This window comes from Montipora capricornis, chromosome 6, assembly GCF_036669925.1.
Source record: "Montipora capricornis isolate CH-2021 chromosome 6, ASM3666992v2, whole genome shotgun sequence".
Lineage (NCBI taxonomy): Eukaryota > Metazoa > Cnidaria > Anthozoa > Scleractinia > Acroporidae > Montipora > Montipora capricornis.
This window is the reverse complement of record NC_090888.1, coordinates 65,672,935-65,698,455: the sequence shown is the minus strand read 5'-3', so window position 1 is coordinate 65,698,455 and position 25,521 is coordinate 65,672,935. Positions and strand designations below refer to the sequence as shown.

At 37.9% G+C, this 25,521-nt stretch overlaps 1 protein-coding gene and 2 long non-coding RNA genes across 3 annotated transcripts in view; all 3 read left to right on the top strand.

The window, feature by feature from the left end:
- Positions 1-568: 568 nt before the first annotated feature.
- Positions 569-2,628, top strand: LOC138050751 (uncharacterized). Its single transcript, XR_011132690.1, has 3 exons — positions 569-836; positions 2,053-2,122; positions 2,603-2,628. It is a non-coding gene; the product is annotated as an uncharacterized lncRNA (long non-coding RNA).
- An 803-nt stretch (positions 2,629-3,431) lies between these two features.
- On the top strand, positions 3,432-4,821 carry LOC138050752 (uncharacterized). The gene is made up of 3 exons (XR_011132691.1): positions 3,432-3,513; positions 4,074-4,183; positions 4,652-4,821. It is a non-coding gene; the product is annotated as an uncharacterized lncRNA (long non-coding RNA).
- A 9,817-nt stretch (positions 4,822-14,638) lies between these two features.
- Positions 14,639-25,521, top strand: part of LOC138050750 (uncharacterized) — a 12,383-nt gene continuing 1,500 nt past the window's right edge. Inside the window, exons 1-2 of the mRNA XM_068897040.1 lie at positions 14,639-14,686; positions 14,780-14,835. The gene's annotated coding sequence lies outside the window, so the exon portion shown is untranslated. The remainder of the gene's footprint in view (positions 14,687-14,779; positions 14,836-25,521) is intronic.

Sequence of the window (25,521 nt, the reverse complement as noted above, 5' to 3'; positions counted from 1 at the left end):
TTTAGCTCTGGTTTAGGCAAACTTAAACAGTATTAAATCTGTTTGGAACATTAAGCATGTTTAAGTCATGTTTAATAGCGAAAGGAAAGCCATTGAAAGATGTAAGTCTCATTTAAGCTGCCTTAACCACTAAATCCATTGAAATAATTAGCGTCTAGTAGAGTTGTTACGGCAACATCGTAATCTTCGTCAACATCTATGTCATTTTCGTCAGCAAGCCATAGTCTTCGACATCGTTTTCTCGTTGTACACGGAGTTTACGGATTTAGTCGGTAGGAGGATGAATAAAGAAACGATTTTCCACAGGTATTACATTTGTTGCGCAGAAAATCGGCGGAGTCAGGAGTTTCTGGACAAAATTGCTCGCAACCAATCCTAGAACCAGCCATTTTGGAACTTAAAATGCGAGCGCGTGATTTCGGCTGTTGCGTGACAAAGGCTTGACGGGAGGGGTCGAGGCTCATTCTTCGCAAAGCCAATCAGATGTCTAATACCGAATGCCCATATATAGTAGCGCGTCATTTGAAATCGTATCGAATCGTATCACACTTCTGCATTTTTCTGCAGTAGTAGTTTACATATTGAAGTTCGCTTGTTCAAGTGAGATTTACGCTATGGATGCGGTTCAAGAAAGGCAGCTAGTCCTCATGGAAAAGATGAAGAGAAGATTGGATGCGATTCAAGAAGGGCAGAAGAAATTGGAAGAAGCAAATGCTACTCTTCGAAATGAAAATGAAACGTTGAGAACAGAGCTTGAACGGCAACAAACACAGAAGAGTAGACGTTGCAGAAAAAGCCGTGTACAGTCCACTGTAGAAGTCCCGAACGATTAAAGGGTAGGTATAACTTAACTTGACTCTTATAGAATACAATTAATTTGTTTGGGGCCGTAGCGTTTGCTTCAAAATTCGCTAGTTGATCGACCAGCTGAGGAATGTGCACACGTGTTTTCATAGGAACCGCCATCGATGTGGACTATAGATATCGGGAAGCCTTTAGTCATTTTCTTTTGTAACTTAAGGTGTCTCTCACTCTTACACAGTGTTACTGAATTTAGATGGATGTCTAAGACGTTTTGCGAAGAAATAAGTTGTATTCTGTGTTTCGTCATGTTTTTATGCCGCCATAGTTGAATACAAACATGGAGCAGTTGAGGGGCTGGGCACCAACAAGCTTGTAACTCGGCCACAGAGCATTTGCTTATTTGTCGCTACATTCTCTTTGCTGAATTTGACATGCGCTGGGCAAATGTGTGGTGGGTGGAAGGGTATAGTTTCGCACACTTTACCTTTCATAATCAACTAGAAAATGATAAAAGGCTTACATTAACGCCACTAATAAAGTAATCCAAAGTCATGTTTCCATGGCAGTCCATGTGTTCAGAAGTAAATTTTTGGATGTGGAAGCTAAATATTTCAAATTTGTAGATAGCACTAGCTTAAAAATGTAATGGTGTACTCAAACACTAGAGGAAAATAGTAAGCTCACACAACACAAACGTCAGTTACAGAGTGGAGTGAAGTAATGACAAAATGCAGCCTTACAGTAATTTATGTAGCCTTAAGCCCTCAAGTTTGTACATTGCATAGCTAAGGAAGTCACCATGTTAAAGAAAGGAACAAAAGACAGGTGTAAAATGCAATAATCATTAAAGGACCATTAATTTCTTTGGGAGAAATCAGAATATGAATCCGGATTTTTTAACCAAGATCACTTCAGCATGGTGCATCAAAGGAACCAATGAATCTTTACCCAGCGTACTGGATTTGTTGCCTCCTCTGATACACCATGGTCCCAGTGATCTTGGATCAAAAATCGGGATTCACATTTTCCCAAAGACATACACCCTTAGTCATGCAGTCGGCTTCAGCTATGCTCTATCCATACTGCGTATTTCTGTAATTAATTTCAAGATACAAATAAGTATTTAATAAAGTTGTTATTTATCACTTGGACCTAGCATCATGGACTAAATTACATTCCTAGATAAGCCTCAGAAATGCCAGCCATGGTGATGATGATTCTAAGCTGTGATTAACTCTTATCTTTCAGAAGAGTTTTCGGTTTATTTATAAAAAATGGTGGAGAAAAAGATGACAACCGGCTATGCTGTCACAGAGGAGTATGTTTTATACCCTTAATTGTTATTTTTTAGACATCGTAAACAATGTGTATATTCTGTGCTGCACTTGGAAACGTATTTATTCGATTAATGGCCTGGGCACTTATTCATTTTTTGGCCCATTAGGGTGGGCACTTATTGTTATCTTGACATTTTCAACAAGCAAGGACAATTTTAGAGAGTAACAAAACAAGGGATAATAAGTTTACATGTATTTTTCTTCAAGACAAAACAAAGTGCAAAAGCTAATATAAACAAGCCATAGAAAATATAAAAGTTCATATTTGACTACCAATTTTGGAACACAGTTGGCTACCAGACTACCTTTTGGCATTGTTGCATACGCTTTTACCCTATTTTTTTTTTTTTTTTTTGGACAACCTTTGTTGAAACAGCTGTACACTGTAGATATATTTATGTATAAAAAATAGGCTTGCTTTGGAAGTCTCTTTAATAAAACACTGCTATCAATTCTTACAGTCCAGAGTCAGACAGAAATCAGGACCCAGGGTTTTCAATAAAATTTGAAGTAGGCAGCTGGTTTAAGGCTAGTAGCCGACTGCATCATCCAAGCGAGGGCCCGTCACTTCGTCTAGGGGGATGATCTGGGAGCATGCTCTCCTAGAAAATTTTGAAATCTGGAAGCTCTGAAATGCGATTTCCAGCGTCCTGGGCGACAATTTGAGTACAAAGTTAAAGGAAGATTTCTTATCAACAGCGACACTGAGTGCGCAGTTACGCGAAGAAGCATGCAGTGAAGAAAGATTTGGAAAATCATTTCAAAAGGAAAATTAACGATTTAAACGTTGTATGACGTTTCGGCAATTTCATGTCATCATTTTTTGCGCGTTTTTTCAAGCGCGAATTGAAACATTTTTGTTTGTCTAAACAAACCGCAATAATTTTGTTCGGTCAACATGAGAAATCATTTCAGTGGAACGATTAGAATATGTCATTTTAATCTGAGCGAACAAAAAGGCTTAACCAATGAAACTAAAAGAAGCATTTACTGTTTTGGTGGAAAACAAGTTTTGATGCAACGATAACTCAATAACAACCTGTTTTGCAGAAAACGTCTTGATATGTTTGCGGAAATAACTGAACGTAATTGAATTACGTAAAAAATCTGATTAATTATTTTGAAATTGAGGTTTAAATAAAGTACATTCAAGTCCATCAAAAATGAATTTTACTTTAGGTTTGAAGGAATCCTTCAATTAATTCAATTAAGGGGGAAAACTAGCCGACTTCTCTGAGCGAAGTAGCTGGCGTTTTTGGTCGGCCGTCGGTGCTTATTGAAACCCCTGAGGACCTGTTCTCAAAAATTAAAGACCTTTTGAAAAAGGAGCATGACAGGGAAAATTGCCCATGGACAGACTTACAAATGGAAGGTATGTACATGTATGCATTGTGTAACACTTTGATTTCAAGTACTAAGTGAACTCCAGCTGACTGCAGTCTGCCAAATCAATTAGAAAGCACTGAAAAACAAAACACCTAACAAAATTACCTTGAAACATAACCTACTTGCACAACATTATATTTATTTCTTTCATGGGATCACAAGCCATGGACAACTGCAGCTTTTTTAGCCAATACGCTTGTCTGAAGCTCTGAATTTTATCAGAAATTGGCAGCCATTCAAGTTAATTTACACCTTGTTCAAACCATTTGAGGTCATTAATTTAATTGACATTGAAAATTTTCCATCTGGGCAGTTTGTGAAGTGGTTTGTCAAAATGGTAGTTACTATGCCTGTTGAATTATCCCTCCCCATTGTCCACACCCCGCTACTGCATAGAGCTTGTGATCCAAGCCCCAAATTAAAAGGACCATCCCCCCATCCCCCCATCCCAGTTCACTGGAAATTGGAGCTTATACTGCAAGTAAGCTTGTCATGTTATTGGAGAGGATATTTTGCAGTACTTAATATTTCTTAAAAATTCAACAGCACAGCACTATCGATATTTCAAAACTGTCAAAGAAAGGGATCATAAAGTCCAAAGTGGAACAAATGACAAACATAAGGAAATCTTCAGGAGATCAAGGCGTCTCTTAAGCGTAAGTTTCATTCGACAAGTCTATCTTCAATTTCAAGATATTACAGTGCAACACGCTTTACCGTGGCTACCCAACTAACTTTTTTTTTACAAGTAAGCCAATCAGGATACACAAATTTTATTAATAGTCACTCCTCGTTACAAAGTCCAACAGGCAAGTGACGCGACAACAAATTGTTGAAAACAGGTTGCTTTGTATTTTATGGTTAGCTTGTAAAAAAAAAAAACGTTTCTTGGGTGCTTGAGATATATAGAACTGCACTTACTGTATATTAATTTGATTGCAATTTTTTGCCCGGTACCACTTTTTTATAATAATAATTTTGTTTTGATTTTTCCTTTTACTATATGTTTTCAGTTGTAAAGTCTTACTTAATTTTGCAGGATCTTGTTAATTTTTTAATTTAAGCAAAAAGATATTGTAAGCACTTAAGAAAATGAAACAAATATTGTTTACTTTTATCATTAGAAATTGGAAAGGCGTCTATCTGGCTTTGAAAAGTTGAAGGCAACAATGACACTATGAGACCAGAAGTCATGCGGCGACTGCCTCTATGTAGATTATATGAGCAGCGAGGATTCCGAGTATGAAGAAGTGGGGGACCCCATTACAGGGGATAGAAACCAGCATTTGGTTGGTTTTGTAACAAAGAAGCTGCCTTGGCAGTGAACGGCAGGGAGAACTTAAACACACATGCCAAACAGTTGCTCAAGCCAAGAAGGGTTGGAGGAGAGTCAGACAGGCCTTCACCTGCTGGCCCATCGTGGGCTGTTAGACAACCACAGACAACCACAGAGTGAGTTCTGTATGAAGACAGAGGATGATGGGGCACACACAGTGATGGGAATTTTGAAATAATAAATCATTGATAATAATGCAAGGTTAAGAAAGTTTCTCTATGATTTTTCAACAACTCCCAGCAAAGAAACCTCAAGTTTCAAGCCCCACATGCATGATCTACACGACTTGTCTATATCAAATTTTCTAAAAAATATTGTTTCTGCTAAAAAACTAAGCAAGGAAGTTTTTGAATGTTTGCAATCATTTTTTTTTCTGGTCAAAGATTGCTTGTGTACATACTGTAAGTGTTTTGGGAATGCTGAATATGTCTGAAATTAAGGATGGTGCCTACTAATATAGAAGTATTTTTGCATATACCTTATGACTATGCAAGGAAAACAGATCTTAGTATGGGCCACTGGAATCCAGAAAGAAAATTGGAGGCAGTGGGGCATTTTGTGGAGATAATGAAGCAACAATTATTTTTAGAAGCAGTAAAATACTAGGCAATGTATGGTATTAAATTTAAACTACTTTATTATCTCAGAAAAATGCAGGGTTCCCCGAATTTTCTTGTTGGATACCAAGAGCACTTGCTAAGTTTGCTTTCTCTGCATAGTTTTAAACTGGCAAAAATATCCCTGTTTTAGTAGGCATCACCCATAGGAAACCTGAAAATCTCAACATGCCCAGCAACTAAAATTGGCACCATCTTTAACTGTTAAATTTCATTATCAGACTGTGTGATCCCTTGAAACTCCTTTGAGCTGTCTTTTGTCTTCACTCTCCACCTCTTGGTACAGCAATATATATATATATATATATTTATTTATAAGTTTTTTTTTTACTAAGATAATTTTAAAAGAAATGTGGTTATATCTACCAATACAGTATATTATTATTCAGACAGTGACACATGGAGGGATATTCAGAAAAGAAATCAGTTTCCCGACAGGAATCAAATCATGACCTTTCCATTAGTCCAGAACTGCACCTGACCCTGAATTTGGGTACATTTGTAAAAGACAGACCTTTTTGTTTGGTACATATGACCTCAAGTTTGACAGAATTTTTGTGTTTTAGTAAGAATCAAGGTTAGGGGACACCTTGTGATTTCTATCATTAGTTCATGCATCTCATTAGTGTGTATTTCTGAACATAGCATGTGTTGCTCCAATACTCTAATACTTACCTACAAGAGACCAGTGGGAGCCCGGTAATTAAACTAGGTTCATATGATTAAGATCATGCCCATAAGGATTCAAATAGGGCAAAGCAGTATGTAGGATATTTACATTAACTTGGTTCTTATGCACGAGTCTCCTGCAGTTCAGTGGTAGATCATCTAAACCTTTTGGGAGAACTCAGATTTTCTTTTTCTGAGCATGTCCGTGTCAACTCTGACTGAAAAAAATACATTCTATAATATGCTATTTATTAATAGTGACATCGGGAGCTAGCTTTTAGGGACCTCTGGTTTTAGTAATGCCTGTTTACTACAACAAGTCATCTCAATGAATACCAGTATCTTCAAATGTTAGTCAACTTATTGTGACTATGTTTTAGTACTCATCACCATTGACCTCTTTTAAGCAAATAGTTGTTAAGGATGGTGCCTCCTAATACCAATTTTTTTTTGCCCAGTTTATGACTTTGCAGAAAGAGCAGATCTTAGCAATTAAAAACCCCCAGTTTTCTGTATGGATACCAAGAGCACTTTCTAAGTTCTGATTTCTCTGCATAGTTGTAAACCTCACAAACCCGAGTATCTCAACAATACGCTGACTGTATGCATAGTAACAAGAGTAGGCACCTTACTTAAATATTTATAGATTATCAAGATTGATAAGCTTCATAGTGGCAGAATCAAATCTGTGTACATAACCATTTCCAAAATATTGAAAGCCAAAATCCTGGAGACTCACGATACAGTGTCCTGTATCTTTCAGACTGATAGTCTTTATTTTTATAGGGTATAATAGTGTATGTTAAGACATGAATTGTAAATGTTACTGTTCTTTAGCCTTCAGGGGTTTTTTCATTTTAGTAGTTGATTAGGAGGGATCAAACTTAACTTAGCAGGGACAACCTGATAGACATGATTTTGCTCTCACCCTTTTGTATACAGTGTAAAATATGAAGGATGGAGCATACGTAAACTTGGCAAGTAATGGTCCCTGTGTCCCTTCTCAAACAAAAACCCCAAATCTTGGAAAGCATTCGCCCTTGTCACACGGTGGCCATATTGTCCAGGGAGACCAAAAGAGCTTTGTTTTACCATGCCAAGCCCTGCAGTGGAAAAACAAAGCTTTTTTGGTCTCGCGGGACAATATGGCTGCCGTGTGACAAGGGCAAATTGACTAACAAGAGCAGGTTAATGATAACCTTGACAAATGTAGGATGAAATCACTGCACCAAAGTCCTGGAGACTCGAGATATAGTGTACTGTGTGTTTCAGACTGATACTTTTATTTTTACCTGTAGGGAACAATATTATTGTAGATTAGTGTATGAATTTTAAGGGTTTATGTTCTGAAGTGTTCAAATTAACCTTGGAAAACATTGAGTGACAGATTAATAAACAATAATTTTTATTAGGGATGGAAATTATCGATGTGTACACAATTAAGAGGAAATTTTTGTATTATGTAGGAAAACATAAGGAACGTTAGTTATTGTTAAGAATGATGTATTATTCAAGAAAGTTATTGTTATTTATATAACTGTGTCAATTGATACTCTATTTGAAGGAATTGACCATTTTGAACTTATACATATTAAGCAGAAGAATGTCTACAATATTGAGATTAAAAATGTTGCAATTGTGGTTGAGAACTATGTTATTCGTTTTTACATTACAAGTAAAATAGTACTCGTGTAGAGTACATAAGCATTTGTTTCAGACATGGTTGATGTCTGTTAAACTTATGCTTCAGGTACGTTTGATTTGAATTGAAGGAAATTCAAACATTTGTTCCGGAGGCATTTAGTGCGAATTAAACAGGTTTACAATTTTTGCAAAGGAGTTTAAACAAAAATTAAACATCTTTCAGGTGCGTTTATTATAGATTAAACTTAATGCAGATTAAAGGGAACTTAAACACTTGTTTTGAACACGTTTAATGCGAATTAAACGGATTTTATACATTTGTTTAAGAAAAGTTCAGGCAAGATTAAACCAAACCTAAACTTTCCTTTCAGATGCGTTTAGTGTAGATTGAACAAAACTTAAATGCCAGTTTAAGATACTTTTAATGCAGATTAAAGTAGAATTAAACATTTGTTTTGAACATGTTTAAGATGAATTAAATGGAAATTAAACATTCCTTTCAGCTACGTTTAAGCCCAACTAAACTGACATTAAATTTGAACCTTAAGTAAGTAAAAGACGAATTTAAGCTTTCATTAAACTTAACTTTAAGTAACTTAAACGTTAACTTAAATTAATTAAACCAAAGTTTAAGACGTGCTTAATCCAAGATTAAGACTACTTAAATGAGCTTTTTCGCCCAGTGATACAGTTCGATATAATTTGTAAAGTAGGTCTAACCATGCAGTTAATTTGTCATATTGTAGTACACTAATTTGTAGTATTTTCCATCTGAACTGGTGGGTGGCGCACCTCACACAGTTCGATGTAATTTGTAAAGTATGTCTAACCATGCAGTTAATTTGTCATATTGTAGTACACTAATTTGTAGTATTTTCCATCTGAACTGGCGGGTGGCGCACCTCACACAGTTCGATGTAACTTGTACAGTAGGTCTAACCATGCAGTTAATTTGTCATACAGTAGTACTTGTATACTAATTTGTAGTATTTTTCATCTGCACTGGCAGGTGGCACGCCTCATACAGTTCGATATAATTTGTAAAGTAGGTCTAACCATGCAGTTAATTTGTCATATTGTAGTACACTAATTTGTAGTATTTTCCATCTGAACTGGCGGGTGGCGCACCTCACACAGTTCGATGTAATTTGTAAAGTACGTCTAACCATGCAGTTAATTTGTCATATTTTCCATCTGGATTGAACTGGCGGGTGGCGCACCTCATACAGTTCGATGTAATTTGTAAAGTAGGTCTAACCATACAGTTAATTTGTCATATTGTAGTACACTAATTTGTAGTATTTTCCATCTGAACTGGCGGGTGGCGCACCTCATACAGTTCGATGCAACTTTTATAGTAGGTCTAACCATGCAGTTAATTTGTAGTATTCTCCATTTGAACTGGCGGATGGCACGCCTTATATGGTTCGAAGTGACTTGTAAAGTGGGTCTAAACGTGCAGTTAATTTGTTATAGCATACTGTGAAGTATTTTCCATCTGTTTCTGTAGATAAACGTGTTTGAAGAACTTAGATTCAAGTACAGTACTATAGGAACTTGCTTCCAAACAATGCCTAACAAAATGTTCACCACAGTTTTTGGTTGGTGCATCATTAGTGTATGTTGTTTGATAATAGTATTGAGCGCAGTTCAGATACCAGACCTCATAACTTAGATCAATTACACGAAAATACAATGTAGCATATGAATCAATGTGAAATGGCTGAGTCATTCTCCCAGCTGCTATTTCAACTTTCAGGCAGGTTCGATTTAGATACTGAATTTTTCTACTGTGCATATACTTGTGACGTGTTATATGGCAGTTATTATGTTGTCCTAAGGTCAGCCTAAGTTTTTATTAATTCCCAATCAAATGTTTGGTATCTGAACTCAGCGTTAACTTCTCCGTTGGCTTTAACATTGCCAAGTTTACTGCCGTAAGGGATATTTTGTTATGCTTTTGGGATTCAAAATGTGCATTCATCCAAATGAATTGTTGTATTGGCAGAAACAAAAGCTATGGTATCTGTGGCAAAATGAAACCGCTTCTGCAGGTTACATTTCCAAAGTACTACAAAATAATTTCATTAATTTAAAGGGATGACTAATAATTGACAGAGGCCTTTGATATACCTTATATTATCGTTGCTCCGAACTAAACAATGTAACTAATTAAAATTAATTTAGGATTTAAATACCTGTATATCTATCATAATTAGGAACTTACTGTCAAGCAAGTCAATTATTTATTAAGATGAGTAATAATTTGCTGCTAGTTGTATTGCATTAGGTTGTTACTAAATTCTGCATCAGGGTACAGTGTCTGTTTCGGCCACGAATTTGAAGAAAAACGTTGAGTACTTCTACCATCTTATTTACCTTACCTACATTCTTTTGCACGTGACATTTGTATTTCAAGTGCATTATGAGAATGGATTATTTTCGGCATTAGTTTCTAAGGAATAATTCACCTTTGAGTTCCATTGTATGGAGGCACTGTCTAAAGGGCAATAAAACAGCTTCATGAATATACTGCAAATACTGTATGTCCATCCAAGTTTCAGAGCTATTTAATTGCCATCTCAATGTGCACTTGTATTATTAATAGTCAAACTTGAGAATGAGACATTTTATTGCATATGTTTAGATAATTAAACCTGCTTTATTTTATTATTGAAATGGTTGTTGCAGTATTCAATCAACAGAGTTTCAAGGGTATGTCATCTTCCATCTCAAGGAAAATGCGAAACAGATTCTTTGATTACATTTGCTAATTTGAGAAAAAAATTCACCTCTGGCCTAATTAAAGAACGGTGTAAAATCACATTTTAAAGTGCACCTAAACCCAAATATTTTTTGTTCCTAATGTAAATCTCCCCATCCAAAGCAAACATATGCCAGCATTGTTACGCACAATTTCGCTTTTTCTGTGCCGTGCAAGCCACGTAAACTTTGCAGAACTAGCAGTAATTTGGACCCACGACCGTGATGCGAGAGGCATGGGTCTATTCTCGATTTTACGTCACAAACTGCTTTGCATTCCTATTTTCAAAGAAATTTTGCATTGCAAAGCAGTTTGTAACGTAAAATCGAGAATAGACCCATGCCTTTCACATCACGGTCGTGGGTCCAAATTACTGCTAGTTTTGATACCTTTGCGCTTATTGCCCGGAAGATAAAAAAGCGTAATTTGAGGTAAGAATCGTCAAACAAGTTTGCTTTCCGTGGAGAGATCAATATTGTACACTAAAAATATTTGGGTTTAGGTGCACTTTAATCATTTTGCTATTACAAGCAAAACTAATGTTTTGGATCACATCTGTTATCTTGACCAAACGCTACATGTATATTGTTCACATTTGCTACTTTAAGCAAAAATGATATTGTGATCACATTTGCTACATTGAACAAAAACATAATTTTATTTTTTGATCACAGGGCTACCCGAGCAAATAGTCAAATTTCCTATCGTAAACAAGCATGAAAACCTGGTTCTTTGAATGCATTTGGGATGCAGAGCAATTATGTGAAAAAGTCGTATTTTGGTTACATTTAATATCCCGAGCAAATTTCTACAAAAATACATCCTTGAACACATTTGCTTTCCTGAGTAAAACCCTGCAAAACTACACGTTTGGCCACATTTGCTATTCTGAGGAATCTCTGCAAAAATTCATGTTTGAACACATTTGCTGCTCCGAGCAAACGGGTGCAAAAACTATATTTGCTCGCCTTTACTCACCTTGTAAAAAGGTGCAATGATGAAAGTTTGATCAAATTTACAACTTCAGGAAAAGTACTTGCAAAATTTTAGTTTTAACATCATGTTTACTATCCCTCCAAATGTCACAAAAATTCCATGTTATCCATACTTTTACTCACAACAGCAAATTTAAGACAAATGTGGCATTTACGAGCGTTGCCATGGGTGGAAAAACTGTGGCAAATGTGATCTTTGCTTTTCAGCAAATCTAAGCAAACGTGCACAAACGTAGCATTTGCCATGCATTTGCTCCACATTTGCTAAATGTGAAAATCCGTTTTTTCGTCCAGTGGAGTATCCTAACCCTCTTCAGAGTCTTCGCCCTGTTCACTATACCCACAACAATCGCTAGGCCAAAGGTCTTGCACATCGGCAGGGTACGTTCAGGGACATTTCACGGCTCCTGTGCCTGACACATTTACCATGGCGCCTTGCCAAATACCTCGTCTGAGGTTCGTTTTGCATTGTTTGCAGTGGGTTTAGGGAAGTCAATTCGTTGCTAGTGAAGACAGTAGCCAGGAACGGAAGACCGCGTGAAATATTTGATATCAGGAATTTTGAGCAGGGGCCGGTTCCTGAAAGGGGTAATAACTCTATTCCAGAGATAAATGTGCCGGAATAAGGCACATTTATCCCTTGAAATAGATTTATTACAGCTTTCAAGAACCGGACCAAAACCAATACCTGACAACTTCTGATAATGCAAATCCCATTCGCACCAAGGACTCTTTATCTCCCATTTCCAGTAACAAAATTGCAGTTCTAAGTGATCAAATCCCATTTTCCCACCGAAAAATCAGGTCAATTCCAGCTTCCATCTTACCCCTTCATGACCCTCTACCAAGCTTATGGAGACAAGCATATATTTAATGTTAACAGAATTACTTGCAGACGTCATAGCGTTTAACAAAACGTTTCAGATTCCATACAGTCCAGCAAGTTGTACTGGTAATGTACATGGAAGTTGCACAAAAGATTTTGCTCACTGTATATCCTTAATAAGTGCTTTCTAAAATTTGATCAGAGAAAATTATAATTATCTTATTTTGACAATTAGGTGCATTACTGTGAGTATTTGTTACAACACAATGGTATATTTAAAATATTTGAATTCATTTGGAATGGCCATCCTCAAGGAAATTTTGTACTTCTAAAAGTACGGACTTCGGATAAATTAACAGTGTATTTTCAAGTTCTGCATTTCGGTCGAGATATTTTATTTGAACTACCAATGTGCACATCTTCACGTGTCGCGCACGTGCCAAAGAGATTTAACGTCACGCTGCACCACTGCACGAAAGGTCGGTCATCTTGGAAATATGTTTTCACATATCACCTTCGTTTCTCTTTCAATTTTTTCTGCAAAAGATGTTTCGATGAGTCATTTCGGAGGTTTCTCTAAACACATTTCGATTAGTGTTATTTACAGTCCCGAACATTCTAAAAAAAAAAAGCATCTTTCCACTTCCACCGACTCGAAAACGTTTGTACCCGGGCGTTTGTAGTTGAGGTAAATCCTTTGAAATATATTCGGAAGCAACAAGTTCCAAAAAGAACCGAATAGAACTTTAGTGCTGCCACATTTGGGGAGTCAGCCGAGCTTGACTGCAGAGAAATTCGACATTGTTTACAGAAGCGCTGAACAGTACTGAACAATGGTTTAGTGACTCACTTTTCACAAAGTGATAGTTGAGTAGCTGCTGCTGGAAAACTAGACATTTTCCTGTACAGTATGTGGCCCTTGGTCCGCGAATAAAAGTTGTATTCTTGAATATCTTACCTGCATCAACACGTAACGAGCTGAAATTTTCCCTGAAGATAGCTTTTATGTTTCTTGCAATAATCTTAAAGTGGCAAGTTCCAAGCAGTGATATTTTCCTCGTAATTCCAAAAAAAGGTGACCGTGCTCGCAGGCCCTTGGTCCGCGAATGTGGTCCTTGGTCCGCGATTCATGTAAACAGCACGAAAAGTATTCGTAAATCGTCACGAGAATGAGAATTTTGACAAATTTTAGTTAATCTTTATTTTCCTTGATATATCTAAGCAAAAGTCTCGATAGGAGTCATTGCAAGTGAAAATTAAATGTGTTTTCTTTTTGGACAACGATCTCCCTCCCAAGCCAATTTCTTTTGCTTTCTTTCTTTTAACTTTCAATATTACTTTGACTCTTTGGACGTAAAAGACAGGTGAATAAATCTGGAAACACAGTGTTTAACAAAAACAAAGGCCATTACTATTTATTTCAGGGTTTTCTAGTCTGCTTTGAGAAATGTAAGTTCTCTAGGGTTATAGGTCGCGGACCAAGGGCCTCCACGCAAAAAGTGTTGATGTTTTTTCAAGGGTTGATAAAATAAAAAATTTAAACTCTACAGCAATTTCTTTCCCGCCAGAAGAAAGAAGTGTCTCTGTTAACTTGTTTTGCAAAAAAACAGGTGCTCCCGTTCAGTTTTATCCCTGCACAAGCTAAGTAAACTTGACAATGTACTTTACGGAGCCGCAAAATAAAACAATTCAAGAAAGACAATTAGATCTACCTGTCAACAAACTTGAATTTCTCGCTTTCAACATCAGCGGGAGGGCCGGAACTTCGTCATACGAAAGAATACTAATCAATATTTAATCGTCCACCTTCGTTTTCGGTCGTATTTTATTTCACGAGAAAATATGACATAATGTTCGGAAAACTCGCGGACCAAGGGCCACATACTGTACTGTTGATTGCGCCTGATGATAACATGAAGTATTCGGTTTTACTCCAACTTTACCTTGAAATTGTTTGTTCCTTGATGGTTTGAACAGGGAAACCGCACCAACTGTCAAGAGGGGTTTGCAGAAATAGCTTTGATTGTATGGATAAAGTCTGACTTCGCAGACACTCCAGCTATTTGTTTTCGTCGCGTCTTTCCTTGAATCTTGAACGTGCAGGTAATTTCTGGTAAAATATGATTGGCTCACATTCATAGCATGACACACGAGTCACAATGTGGACATCCAATCACGTGTTACCAGGGAGAGGGAAACCACAAGGACATGACGTCATAGTTCGCTATAAAAATAACCCTGCAAGTGAGCGGCGCCAAAATTCAAACTGAAGGCTGGGTGGAAGAAGGTTCACGAAGGCAGGAAGAAGGTGAGTTGCTGTTTTGAATATTTCTACTCTGCGTTGATATTACACCCTGCGAATCTCTCTGGTCATCATATGAGAAATCTCCATCCACTATAGAAATTTACAGACCAACGAGCAAGACGAGAAGACTCGACCGCGAAAACAGCGAAACCGTAAGTGGATGTAAACAATATACATATACAAAGCAAAATCACTATTCTCTGAACTTGCAAACTTATGATCGTCTTTATTCTGTTCTGCTCTCGACTGCTAATGGGTCCACAGAGAATTGTGAGCCTGAAACAGATTTGTTCAGGTATAATTTTGTCTCAACACTTCAGTCAATCGCAAAATGTCAGTGTGGTTACAAGTTGTTAAAGCAATACATGTTCTAAGATGCTCAGAACTCAGAAGATGAGTGTAGAATCGGCTTCAATCCTCGTTTGTTATTTCCGTTTGCTTCGATGTCGAAGGCTGAGCAAGGTAACATAATTTCTTTCTAATAGCAGTGGAAATGATATTGATGATGTTTTGGAAATTTTCAATTTGAAAAAGAGCGCAAATCACAAACTGTTAGGTCAGCATTTTAAATTAAACCCTTTGTTATACAGGAATTATGAAAATGTGCCATGGAAGCACTTTCGATTTCTGAGGGAATATCCCTTCGATGAACATTGGATCGCCTTGCATACGGAACCCGCGCCCGCAGTGCGCGCGGCAGTCAAAACCGTGCTATCCTGTCAATCATTTGCCCTTTCACCGGAAACAGGGCATTTCGGTTGTGCGTAAATGACATTGTTGTGGATCTATGCCGTCGAAAGGACGCTACCAAAGTGTTTATTCGCGAAGTCACCACAACTAAATACATTATCAATATGGTTTTGCCGTCTTCTTACACTTGATTCGAAAATACCAGCCTGAAGTCGTCTTAGAATAGTTCGAAAAAGCACAAATAACAGCCAAAGCACAACAGCTTACGTTCGAATTCTGCTCGCCGACAACCCAAGTTTGTTGACAAAAAAAATACCACAAAGTGTTTTAAATGGTTTTCTGGCCCTCTATTAATAGCGTTCACGTGAATTTTAAATGTGGTATCGGGAAAGAAAAATTGTCAAGCTGATATGTGTTTCGTGTAAACATACATTTTCAAGTAGCAAAAACTTGTATAAGCACTACAAACCTTTTACTGACCATTACTCGAAGGAACTCCCTGGATTACGGTCACGTCGCCCACAAGTTAACTCGCCTACACGTTCGAAGTTAATTCACTACACATGAAGTTAACTCGCCTACACATTCGAAGTTACTGTTGATGTTATAAGATAAAGCAAAAACAAGAAGTTTACACGACAACTAATTATCAGGCAGGAAAAAGAACCATCGATCGCATATCCGATACATCTTCTTTACCAGTCTTTACCGGAATGCGCGGCCAGATGGTTTTCGTCGATTCGCAAGTGTTGTTATGCTTACCGGTATGTTCGTAAAGTATATTAACGTCCAAACTAGAGAATTTCATGCCAAATTGTACGAAAGGGTAGGATACCATTTAAGAAATCTTTAAAGTAAAAAGGTAAGTAATTTCTTTACGTGAAAGAGGCCTCAAAAATTATATGACAAGTGTTTCGAGAGTAAAATCCGCCATTTTGAAGGATAATGTTATGTGATTCAGGTGATCTGGTGACGTAATTTGGAGGACTCGGAAGAAAAATTTTAACGCCGTATCCCACAACCGCGCGGGGCCTTAGATGTTGTTTTCAAACTCCCTGCAGTACCTTACATCGCCAAAACTCAACAGATTATTCCGTGTCTACCACATTTCCTGTTACTGAATGAACATTCAAGTAGAAAGGACGAGATCTAACCTCGCCTCTGCCATGTTGAATTAAAATATAATGCCGCGCGTGGTTGTGGGATACGGCGCCAAAGTTTTTCTCCCCAGTCCTCCGAATTACGTCACCAGATCACCTGGATATTGTTACCGAGTCTATTGCTCCCAGTTCGTTTGGAGTGGCCATAGAGTTCTGATAAGAACTGTTTGGTTAGTTTTGCAAGACCGGTTTCGGAAACTTATTCATTATGTAGAACATCATAATAAGCCACAGATTAAAACAACATTGTCTTCACTCGTATGTGTTTTTATTTAGTAGACATAAATGTTTCCTTAGTTTGTTTTACATAAGTTCTTAAGCTTTATATTAAAGTTTGCATGCATTGTACATGCACGACAACCTGTGTTTAACCTAACTTCCTAGCCTAGCTAAATAATATTGTTAGGTGCCAAGAATTTAAGAAATAACGTACATTTGTAAACTGACCTTTCGCCAAAGAGCCTGTGTCAAATGGAAAACACAACCCTTGATTTGCACATCTGGCAGGATCATTCTCAGTGCAGCCCACATGGCCTTCTCAAAATCGAGAGTAACTTGTTGCACATCTGGTGCAATAGGTAACAGGTCAAGGATGGTTTTTAGGACCTGCAATAAAGTACAAACACAAGAGGTACTTGTTTGGCATGGTCTTCAGTTCGCACAAATGCATTTATTGTGAGAAGTTGCTGGAATGGTCGTCTGCACAGCTTGAAAGTGCCATCTATGTACCAGCTTTTGGCTAAGCCACTTGTCAAATGTTAAACATTTATAGGGGTAGACGTGACACGTGAATTGATTGATAACCTAACGTGATGCAAAGTGATCCTTGCTTCTCTTCAGTTCAGAAGACTGTGATTGTGAATCCTGAATCGGTTTTCTGGGTTGTCAACTTAAAATACGTGATTCGTGAAATGCCACAAACGGATCCCACAAAAAAAAAACTTGTGATTTGATGAAAAATAGGCTCGTGATAAGTAAATACCAGATAGGTGGTAACATACCTGTGTTGCAGGTTCTCTGGTTCCAGTGAAAACATCCATCACATTGGATACCCTGCTGTCTTGGCCGTACAGGTTGTTTGCATGTTAAACAATTTTCTTTGGGATCCATAAACAATTTTTGTGGAGGCGACCTTGATGCAATAAAGACAATTTCTGGAGTTTTGAAGGTTGATCAGAGATCTATGAGTTTTTTGGCTAGCCTCTGTTCCTTTTTATACGCAGGTTAGGATCAAAAACTAAAATCCATTGTTTAGTAGCTTTCGGATTGGTCAGTTTAGTAATAATGGGCAAACCACTTGTTTGGACACGCTATACATACCCTTTATTCATATAATAAATGCTAATTTCAGTTTCATAGTCTATTGAAATTCAAAAGGTGTGATTTTTTTCCTACGATTCAGAGGCCCATGGGAGGGTGGAGGAGGATCAAAGAGAGTTCGATGAATGCATAACGGGATTGATCCAAATGACCGACAATGAAGGTGGATCTTTAAGCATACCGGGATTCGTATGCCGATAATCAAAGCCTGTTGAAAAGACAATCGAACACTAAATCTGAAAACGGATTTTGTCGCAGATTCACAAATTGGAAATCCATGTCGGGTAAGGATTTCAATTAACAAAATCCGTCGCGAAATCCGTTTTCGGATTTTGTGTTCGATTGGAAATCCGAAAATCCAGATTTTAAGATCTAAATCAGGATTTCCCAATCGAACGCACGAACGTTTGAGTAACAGTGTCATTTTGCTACGCACCTTGCATACATTTTCATGTCTCGCGCCTTGAGACATACAGTGGAATGTCATGAACCAGCCTGCGGGTCTCTTCCCAATCGACGCGCGATGTTGTCAGTCGATGAAACAACAAACACGACAAGTCATTTCTTTCAAGTTTAATATGATACAACCAACTAACAATGTAAGTAGACACAACTTACTTACCTTTTTACCTTAAAGATTTCTTAAATGGTATCCTACCCTTTCATACAATTTGGCATGAAATTCTTGCAAATCGACGAAAACCATCCGGCCGCGCAGTCGAAAGTGAACTGGTAAAGAATGATGTGAAATTAAATGCCGCTGACAGACGAAAACTCAAATCGGATATCCGATCGATGGTTCGTTTTTCTGCCTGATAGTTGTCGAGTAAACTTCTTGTTTTGCTTTATCTTATAACATCAACAGTAACTTCGAATGTGTAGGCGAGTTAACTTTATGTGTAGGCGAATTAACTTCGAACGTGTAGGCGAGTTAACTTCGTTGTAGGCGAGTTAACCTGTAGGCGAGTTAACTTGTGGGCGACGCGACCGGTTACCAACTCCCTTTATAAGCTGCAAGGAAGCCGCTGATGAATTTTTCACAAAAACCTCGGCCCCTAACACCGGAAAGCCAGACTGGGAAAGTTTTTTTAGCGGAAGGCTCACTACTTAGGAAGAGCTTCAAGAGTTTGCCCTCCCGCAGGTAGCCAGATAGGTGCAAACAAGCTGATTCATGTCCGAAAAGAGTAAGATCTAGAAGGTGCAGTCAAATTTTGTTTCTTGTATTGTGCGAAAATTTATTCAAAACTTTTCCCTCACTCCCAAATAAGAACTTGCTGTGTCTTGCAATTCTACAGTGAATAACTATTAGGCCAATACGAGAATCGACATCAAAGAGGCACTCCCAGGGGTTTGGGGGAAGAAGAGATCATGGCTTATTTGAACTGGGGAACAGAGGAACAATATCAAAATATTTTAGGGAACAAAGTAAGAAAATCAATATTTAAATTTTAGGGATAAAAAAGCTGGGAACAAGTTTGAAAGTAATTTGAGGAACAAGGAAACACAAGCAAATATTTCAAGGGAACAAAGACCCCTCTCCACAGGAGGGCCTCATTAAATGTTCTGCCTCTTTCATCCAACAGCTCCAACAGCTCCAACAATTTTTGAATGACCGACACGAAAAGAAGACTCTCTTAGAGAAATAAATTATTTATAATAACACTTTAGCATGCGAAACAATGCTCAGATGCTTACGAGCACCCTCATGCCAGTGTTTGTAAAAAAGCACCATGAGGTGTTCCTTGCAGCTGGTTTAGGCATTGTTTCATCTTTCAACATTGGGCAAAATCAAATCTACTCCATTCTCAGAGGACACTGCGGAAAGAAGCTAGAAGAAAAAACTAGCCTTAATCCAATTCTCCCAAGGCAATCTTTAAAGAATAAGATTATTGCAGGAACACTTTTGAGTGCCAACCCTAAGTCTTTTAAAAACAACAATAATAGTCTTTAAATTCACAAAATGTCTCATATTCAATTAGATTTGCTGCAATATTCCTTAAAACTATGCAGAACTATTTACCATAAAATGTGGAACATTTCCTGCCTATCTAAATATGCCACAAAAGGGCTCCAAAAAGCAACCAGTTAAATTTTTAGATAAAGATAGTGTCTCTATGGAGATCGGACACAATACCTAAAAATTAAATAATTTCATACGATCAAGATATTGAATGAACAAACAATAAACAAACTGCAGCAATGTATGTTAGGTTCACAAAGTGGGAATGAAAAAAAATATTCCTCAACTGATGCTTCAATTTAAATTAATTTTCTATCAACAATTTAAGGGACTGACTTTTCAGTGTCTATTCACTGGTATTAATTTACGTTTCCATGATAAGTTTGAAAGTGAATCTGGCAACCACAGTGCCCTATGAAATGGGAAATAACTTTAACAAACCCTTTAAACTAACATTTTACAAGGGACACCATTGCTGATGTCCTGCAAAGAACCAAAGAATAAATTGAAAGGAGAGTTGGTCCGGAGTTTATCCACAATAGACAGTTAGTGGCTGCATTCACCAATGTAGAGAACAAACACATCAAGTTTCTTCTCAAGCAACCAAGTGTTCAAGGAACACTATGATAGTGTACCAGTACCTGGGTGAATTCGGGTACCTGGCCTGAAAATGAAACTTGTGGAGCCAAACAACTTGTTGAGCTTAGTACTTAAACTGGGTAGATAATTATGTCTACAAGTATTGTCTATTCAACTAACTGTTTCTCCTAATTTTGTGTACCATTCATTTGTTGGCTATGGTTCCCTAACAAAAAATCGCTAATTCAAGTACAGATTCAAGCCCTTTCAATTCATCAAAGTTACTTTGCGCCACAAGGAACAAACAAAAAAATACAAGCACTGAAGAACAAACTGCTCAAGAATGCACGACTCCTTTTGAAACAGCAGAACAGGATCCTCGAGTTACTAAAAAAGTGCTGCATGCTACGTAGATGTTTGCAGAACGATCGCAAGTTGTAACTCCAGATCTGATGGACGATGGTCGTGAAAGACTCGCCAAGCCCGTGGAACACCCAACAGGATTGTTCGTTGTTTGGCACAGCAGATGAACGAAAAATTGTTCCCCTCACTATTAAGTTCCATCCCGATAAGACCAATCTTGCCCAAATACAACAACAATTTCGAATTCGGCAGCAGGCAAGCTCACCACAAGCCATCGAAGTTGGCATAAAGCAGCATAGCGCTTCACCTGAAGTTCGATCATGGTGGACACAAACAAGGGGTGAAAGAACTTCCTAAGGTCAGACGACCAAATGTGATTGACCCAACACTCGTTAGAGCGGCTCAGTTATCGGACATCAAAGTGCTGAACAAACCAAGGGATTTCGTCGTTACAATGTTCACTCAGCAACGTCTTCTTCTTCTACAGAATAAATAGTTCAAAAGCGATCCTGGTTATTAATCACATGCTAGCCCAATCCATAAACTGATTACTGGGTTGCCAGTATGGCAAACCAGTTGGAATCTGTGTTTAGTTTCTTTTTTTTTTTATTTTTTTTTTCCGTGTCGGTAAAAGTCTTGCCTGTCACTCCCCTGCTAAGTAGTGGTTTTGTGCATAGAGTCTTGTCTGTGTATTTTGTTAGGTTTGAGGGGGCTGGGGGAATACGTAGATTTCCTTGGTGCACACAGATGAACGTTTAATTATTAAACCCGCAATGGCGTCGAAAGTCGTGGTAACGGGGATGGCGTTTTAGTGCATCGTTAAACAAAATATACCCTTATGGAGGTCAAGAATGGAACGTCCCTTGGATAAATAAGACACGGGGTGAAAAATAAATGTCTGGAATCATAAAAGCAAGGAGTTATGGACTTCGACAACAACTGTCGCCCGTCGAGCCGAAATCGAAGTGAGTTTACCAAGTGTGCTGTTATGTAGAACACTGAAACCAAATGGAAAATTATCTGGTAACTTATGGGTTCAACAAAGACAGAGAAGGAATCGAACACCTTAAGTGGATCAGTGATCTCTGTTCTCTGCACAGTCTTCAGGTAAAAATAATATGAAATGTGACAGCCAAGAATTTTTTGAAAGAAAGATTGCCTCTAATAGCAAATATGTTGTTTGTTTCAAAAAATATTTCGCTGGAAAAGGTGGCCTTTATGAAATCATCATGTTTTGTAATATGCGAGCTTAACTGGATAGTTTTTATGGCAATAGTAAAGCATTTTCGTGTCAAAATGAGGTTGGCGTCTTTCTGTTCTGTTAACTTAATTAAATATACCATGCCTCGTGATTTCCACTCTCAAAATTACCTTTAGAACCTACTTTTTGCGTAGAATAAGCTTTTAGAATGATGTTCTTGTCTTCTGTGGTGATACTTGACGATTCGGGAACATTTTGTGAAAAAATATTTATAACAGGTCACACGCGTAACTTGATCGCCCGATTATGCATAACATCCACTTGGCCTTTTGACATCCCATTGAGAAAAACTCATAAAATATTCGCAGACCGGTCGATTTCTCTGAAAGGGTGATTGCTAACGAATAGAGAAATATTTTCACAATAACTAAAAGTTCCTGTGTTAAGCATGGAAATTCGACGAAGCGGTAAATGCGACTAAATTTGTTGCGTGCGTTGCTATTTTTGTGTTTTGACAGATTTTGACAGAATATTAAATTATGAAAAAATATCTGCGGAATACGGATGGATCGTTAAAAAATCTTTATTTTTAGCGGTTATTTGAACATAAAAGATGGAACGCTTGACGAGAAATAATATTTTTGTTGATATTTGAAAGAAGAAAAATTTCGGACGCGGTGAAAATGAGTTAACAAATTTGCATACGTGCGTTGAAATGTGATACGCTAGGAGACGGGAATTCTCTGACAAATGATTTTGTCATTGTCGTGCAAAATGAAGTTTATTTGGTAAGGCAACAATATTTCTTTAACTTCCTGGTTAATCCAATTTATTGCTACCACTTACTAGTGCGAAGATTGTTCACGCTTTTTGCGAATTTTGAGTGTCATGAAATTACATCATTTGCGTGACAACACAAAAACATTCAGATAGTAACAAACTTAACCATTTCTTCTGCTTTTGTGCTTGTCAGCATTGTGATTTGCGATAATTCGCAAGTCTGTTTTTTGTATCTCATAGATGTCCGGCTCATCCTCGGTGTAAAAACCTGTGAAACTCGCAGATGACGTAACACAAAGGAAAACAAAACAGTAAAAAAAACATCAAACAATAACCTAACCCTACCACGAGCTAACAAAACAGAGAAAACTTTTCACAGGTTTTTACACCGAGGTAAACCCTTTTGTTCAGATTTTCAATTACATGGCCGCTCAACCTCGCGATTGAGTAAATAGTTCACCCTGAAGTCACAATAGATACGTTTCTCTGGAACCCAACAAAGAAGGCTTCCTGACCCGACAAATGAAATGTAAATATTCAGTTAAATATTACAACAAAATTAAAAAAAACCAAAGACGGAAGTTTCTTGGCTAAAAAGTACGTTGTTTTACTCTGAAAACAACGAACGATTAACATTCTTTCCCGTAGTTCATTCAGTTGACACAAGGTGATCACGTGCACCTTTACTCAAGAGCGTGTTTGTTATCTCTAAACTGAATTTATTACCAAAGCTTAAAAGACCTCAAAATGGGACAGGATATTACAAAATAATTAAAGGTGTGAACGTGCGAGCCAAAGGGCCTGTGCTGGCGCGATATGTGGGTGACCCTCAATTGGTCTTAATGACCCCCCACTTGAACAAATTAACTGGAACCCTACAGTTCAATACAACCCAATTCTGACAGTGCCTTCTGTTTTTGTGTAACACGTACCACAGGCAACCCAGTGTACGCTTTTTTTATAGAGCGTCTTGTTGTCAGAACTATGCGTCATTTCTGTCTCGCTGAGTTCTTCTCAGTCAAAAGAGTCACAAAATTGAGTCACAAGGGAAGGCTGAGCGAATGTCCACAGATCTAACCAATCAGAATGTAAACAATTGGCGTGACATCGGATAGCACAGTTTTTTCCCGCTCGCTGAATTCTGATTGGTCAGTTTAAATTTCAGTAGCTCTCGCCGTATGCAAGGCGGTAATTATAAAACTGTCAAACTGATATGTCTTGTTGACAAATCGGATTTGGGGAAATTTTCCTTTGAAAAAGGGCTTTCCGGATTGGTCAAAGAATTCATTAGCGATCACATCGTCGATTCTAATAGACTGTTCACAGTCCCCTCATGATTTTCCCGTTTGATCGACGGGATCGAGCACAAACTACCGCCATCTTTGTTTTTAAACAGCGAGCACGAACTGGGGAGAGTGACATAACTACCGAGTGGGTGGGGGGAGTGGAGGGGCTTCGGTGGGAAAAATAGGGACTGTCCGATCTTTACTGCGACTAGTGTTCAGCAAGTCCCGTTACACCAGCAACGGCAATACCTAATTGGTCCATAACACAATGCATCTGTCAATAAAAATACAGGCTCAAGTTTCAAAAACAACATACCTTATCTAGAGAAAGAATCTCAAGAGTCTCAAGGCTATCTAGGCGACTTGATGGATTAGTCCTAAAAAAAGAACAGAAGGAAGCAATTACGCTTTTGCTGCAAGGCAAGGATGTACTGGCTGTTCTTCCTACAGGATTCGGAAAGAGCCTGAATTACCAAAGCTTTGTACTTGTCAAGCAAATGGAAAATGAAAGCACTTCTACAAGAGATCGGCCCTCGTGTTTGGATAGAGAGGAACAGATTAATTCTAATGATTTTGACTTGAGCGTTTGGATAGAGAGGAACAGATTAATTCTAATGATTTTGACTTGAGCGTTAAGGGTTTTGAGAAAACTGTAGATTTATTAAATGAGATGAAGAACAACTAATTTCAAGTCATTTACGCATCCGCTGAGCAAGCTTTGTCGAGAGACTTCTTTCGGTTGTTGCCAGATGAATCCACAGCGCTCAAGAGACAACTGTCGCTGATAGTTGTCGACGAAAGTCACACCGTTGAAATTCGGCAAGTGTAATTTTAATACCACTGAATAGCTCTTAATTAACAAAAAAAGGGAAAAGGTAGTTAAGAATTTCTTAATGATGAGTTGTTTGAAACTCTGATGCGAACTGTGTGAAGGGGAAGTTCCACTATTTCCTCAACATTTTTTCGCCATCTACAATTCTCTCAAAACATGTGCATCATTCGAGAATTTGCAACAAGGCGGTGGAACTCCTTGTCTTCGAGGTGTTTATTACGATACTCTGCGTTATGCATTCGCCCGCGGGCGACCGATTCGCCTCAAAGGAATCGAAGATTAGTAATACCTGAAAAATATTCTCATGAAGATATCCCTTTTAGAGAAGGCCGGTATTTTTGCTGACTCTCTCTGTGCTTCCACTCTTATAGAACTTTAGACTGGGAACACAAGCCGATTTTTATGAGCAGGAGGCAATTTCTTTAACTACGTACATTCTTTTCAAAAGAAAACTTAGATTCAAGAAAAAGAACGAGTATCTATATATATCACCCAGGGTTGTTATTAAGTTTTGAAGCAGGTGTAACACTCAAGATTTCATCCGTATCATGTAAATACATGGCCAAAGACCATGTAAAGGAAGGCCCGAAGAGCGTGAGCCCCTGGGGGGTTCTCGGGGCATGCTTCCCCCAGTGAATTCTTCAAATTAGACCCTCGGAAATGCATT